Below are 4,752 nucleotides of genomic sequence, written 5' to 3'. Positions count from 1 at the left end.
TGGCCTGGCCACTTGGCCGCTCCCCAGGTGCCTTCCTGTCCACCATGCTTACTCCTGCCTGTCCCTCCCCCTGCCCCCAGCCCTCTCTGGAGAGGCCTCCTTCAGCCTGCACGTGGGTTTTGTCTGAGACTGCGTTTTCAGTGATTCAATGAGGAGATTTTAAATTAAAATCTGTGTTTATTGCTTTTCTTGACAACACTATGACAACAATCCAGAAGCCCCCTCCCCCCCCCCCCCCCCCCCCCCCCAGCCCACATTTCCAGCAACAACTGGCTGGCACTGAGTCCGCCTCCCTTTTGATGGGGCCCATGCTGTCCTGCTTGCCTCAGTCCCGACCACCCCCTCCAGTCTGCCGGCCCAAACGGCTTCTCTCATTTCTCTCCTGTTGCTTGCCTGGCACCTGGGCATTGATTTCGCATACATACTCGGTCAGGGTCAGGTCCTCCCTACCCTCTGCCCCTCCCACCCGACTCCAGGCCCCGAAGCTGGTGGGGGCTGGGCAGCAGGGACCCGGTTTCCATGCTGGTAAAGCATGCCCCGGGGAGATCAGTTCTCCAGGAGCCCAGTGAGGACAGAGCATGGCGGAGGGCCCCTCCTGTCTCTGTACCCTCCAGTCCTGGGTCCTGAAGACCTCCCCTCCCCACTGGCCTGGGAGTGTGGACACCCAGCCCCTGTCTGCCTCTGCCTTTGACTTGCTCTGTGAACTGTAGCACTGTCTTGACCTTTTCGGGGCCACGGTTGTTGGTTTTCCCACCTGTGAACAGGAAATGGGCTGGGTGACATGTTCTCTCAGAGGCCTTCCAGCCCAGGCCCTGAGCTGCAGCCTCGAGCTGCATTTTGAAGTCCTGCAGTGCTGGACTCTAAACCTGTGTCCACGTGGCCTTCCCCAGACCTCCACTTTCCCATCTGTCAAGTGGAGGTTGTAGTTCCCACCCAGCCTCCCGTGCAAGGTTCCTATTATGAACGATAATGGCCCCCACCGTGCATTCACAAGCATCCAGACTAAAGGGAGAAGGGACTTAGCACTTATTAAGCACCTACTGTTTGCCAGGCACTGTGTTTGCCAGTGCAACCCCAGGGCCACTCTGTAAGCTGGATTCATCACCCTCTCATCACAAGGAGGCTGTGTGAGCTGCCCTGATGGGGCAGGAAGTGTCAGGGAGGCCTTTGGAGTTCAGTGCAAACTGCCTTTCCCACCTTCAGTGGCACAGCCCAGGTGAGTCAGGAGGAGAATCAGTGTGAGCTCCTTGAAGATCTCGGGGTTCACTCCCAGCCTGTGGTGAGTGGCGACAGGCAGCTCTGACTGGACTTTGGGAGCCGGTCGATGTGCTGCTGGGCAGGGCCGCCTGGGAGGGGCGGACAGGAAGACAAGGGGGCCTTGGGCCCTGCCAAGAGGTATTGATTCCAGGCACCAGGCTCTGTGCTGGGGCCCAGCCAAGAGATGAGGTCATGAAGGACGGGGACGGTGACTCCGGGGGCCGTGGCGTCCCGGCCGATGACGTGATCGCCAGGCGTGAGGAATCTCTCTCTGCCTGGAAGACGTGGGCTCTCTCCTTCCTTCTCCTTGACAACCCCCTTACTCCAGCCCATAGTACCAGGAGCGGGGGAGGTTTGTGGGCCCTGCCTCGCCCTTGTGCTGTGTGACCTTGGGCAAGTCACTACTCCTGTGGGACTCCGTGGCTCCGGGGACACCTCCAGGGGATACTTTGATCAGTCTCCACCCAAGATCCTCAGTTTCTGGACGGTAGGGCAGGGAGGCTGGGGTGCCTGGGAAGGGGGTCATCAGCCGCTCCCAGCAACCACCCACAACTGCCTCGGTTTCCCCAGCTAGTCCTTAGGGGCAGGAGGTGACTCTCTTCCTAGCTCTCTCTGGACTCACCCCTTATGGAAGCTGGAGTGTGCAGAGGGGAGTTGGAGCCCCAGGCTCTGCTGCCTGCAGGCTGTGTGGCCTCAGGTAAGCTGTTTAACCTCTCTGTGCCTAGTTGCCCATCATGAGGCTGTGGCGAGGGCATGTGCTGAGCTGCCCTGTGCGGGCCCCGGCATATGGTAGGCACCGAGAGATGCCGAATGTGCAAGTGGGCTCCTGGCCATAAGTGTGCCCTCTCGTCCAGTCACGTGTCCCCTGGAGTCCTCCGGGCCTGAATTTGGGTCTTGGCTTTAGTGCTGCTTAGCTGTGAGAACATAGGTGGGTTGGCCCCTTTCTCTAAGCCTCAGTTTCCCTATCTGTAAAATGGGGACAGCAGTATCTCCCAAAATGGGTGAGTGGAGACATGAAGGAAGGCTGTGCAGGGCAAGCGCCCCCTGGCACGGTCCTGTGGGTGCTGGCCTTTGATGTCCTGGCTGCTTGGCTGGCCTTGCCCTGCCCTGCACCTCCCCTCCCCTTGGGTCAGCCCAGGGCAGCGTGGGCTCCCCCAGGCCCTGGAGAGTGTCCTGTTAGAGAACTCAGCTGTGGGTCAGCACATGGCCAGAGGGCTGTGGATGGTCACCATATCTTTTACATCCCTTGGAGCCACAGCCCAGCACTCACCAGCACTCTGGGCACCATCTTGGGGACAGAACCGCAGAGCCATGAGTCTTTTTAAAGTTTTCATTTTAACTCGGGGGGGGGGGGGCCTTGAAGTAACTTTGGGGGAAAAACCCCAGCTAAATAAAAGGAAGAGCAGAACATTTGCCTGCAGTTTCCTCCTACAGAGCTGGTCATTAGCATTTAGAGGATCCGCAGAGAAGATCATTTGCATTTCTAGTCTCTTTCACTGTGGTTATGCATGCAGATTTATATTTAGAAAGAAGGGACCATGCCATTTTTCATTTTAATGGTAGCGTGCATCTTCCCGTGTTGGTAAACTTTTCTCTGAAGCATCATTTCACGCGGCCACATCGTACCTTGTGGCCTTGACATGGAACACACACAACCAGACCCCCCCCCGCTGATACTTAGGTGTTTTCTAGATTCTCCCTGCTATAGTTATTATTCCCCATTCCCCGTGACTGAAATTGTCTGGTCAAAGGATGTGCATTTTTAATGTTTGATTCTTGATATCAGTTCATATTCCCAGCATCTGTGTGTCAGTTTGTATGCCAAATGTTCTGGGCTTGAAAGTGATCTGTGCTGTGTTTTTTTTTCCCTTTTCCAAGCACAATTTCCCATGCTTTGCAAGAGCTGATACCACCCGGAGAGGCTGACTGCTTTCTTGGCTATCCTTAATATCAGCCTCGTCTCTTCCCACTCAGTGCCTCTTCTAGTACTTTCTAGCCATGCTGGCCACCTCACTGTTCCTCAAACATGTCAAATATCCCTGCCTCAGGGCCTTTGCACCTGCTAGTTCCCCTCTCTGGAACCTCTTCCTTTAGATAGCCCCGATCCATCCTTTTCTTAACTCATATTGTATTTCCTGAGAGATGTCCCCTGGCCATCCTCATCCTGCCCACCCCATCTCTTTATTGTTCTGTTTCTTTTCATTAGAGACTGTCACGTTTGCAATTTGTGTTTTCTGTGTATTTGTTTACTTGCTTAAGGTCCAGCTCTTTCAGGGGTACGGTGGGGCACCCAAGTGAAAGTAGGGATAGCCCTGGCTGAGGGTCAGCCCTGGTCTCCCTCGACAGGGAAAAATGAGCCTTCTCTGTTCCATTCTCTGCAGTCTCCTTCCAGGCTGGAGCCTGGAAATGAGAATTAGAATAACCGTGAACTTGGAAGCAAGTGGGCAGCGACCCAACAGTGGATGCTCTCGTCCTCTTGTTCAACAGGACACACGCTGGGAAGTTTGAGGGGCGAGCAGAGGGGCTGACTTGGTTTCATTCTCCAAGTCTCAGTTTCCCCAGCTGTAAAATGGGAAGAACGCTTTCTAACCAGCCGGCGTGCAGTGAGGAAAAAGGCGACAATGTGTCAAGTGCCCAGCACTCCGTCTGGCACATGATAGTGAAACCACGCAGACTTTCTATGCCTGGGGCGCTGTTCGTGCACTTGACTCGGACTATCTCGTTTAATCTACGTCATACCTGTGTAGTGTGGAGTAAGTGCCGCACTATCCTCATTTCACAACGGGGCAAACTGAGCCCAGAGAGGTCCTTGCCCAAGGTGGCCTGGTTCGTGGAGGATGGAACTGGAATTCTACCCTGGAAACTGGGCCCCCTTGTCTAACCACTGCGCAGCCCTGCAGTTTAAGTGGTGGCAATAAGTTAACAGAGGTGGGATCCAATCTGGCTCCTGATGCTCTGAGAGACCTTCTCAATAGGCCTCAGTGTCCCCATCTGGAAAGTAAAAAACACACTTGTGTTTCATGTATTTGTTAGCGATTCTTGGGGGGAAAGTAGGATTGAGTCTTTGGGAAGCCTCTGGCCAAAGGGGGACTGGAATCCTGAGCACTGGATAAGGGGGAAAGCAAAGGGTGGAAAAATGCTTAGAGGAGGGTCAGGGGTCAGAGTCTGACCCAGGGACTCGCTGCGAGGGCATTGCATTGCTCTCCCGTCTCTATCCCATCTCCTCCCTCCAACCCCCTCCTTCTCTGCCACGGCTTCTCAGGGGGAAATGCCACCATGTCCTGCCCTTGGCTGCTCCAAGAATGGAGATGGAGGTGGCCCAAAGCTGTGGACAGGCCACCGACCGAGTCAGGAATCAGAATGGCCTTGTCACACTGGCAGAATTCATGCAAAGTGCATCTGACTAGAAATGAATGTGAATCCAGGATATGGTCTAAAATGCAAGCCACACGTGGCCAGGTTCAGGAGGTACGGCTTAGCACTGTCCATGGTGGT

Source organism: Panthera leo, chromosome A2 (assembly GCF_018350215.1).
Source record: "Panthera leo isolate Ple1 chromosome A2, P.leo_Ple1_pat1.1, whole genome shotgun sequence".
NCBI lineage: Eukaryota > Metazoa > Chordata > Mammalia > Carnivora > Felidae > Panthera > Panthera leo.
This window is presented reverse-complemented; position numbering follows the sequence as displayed.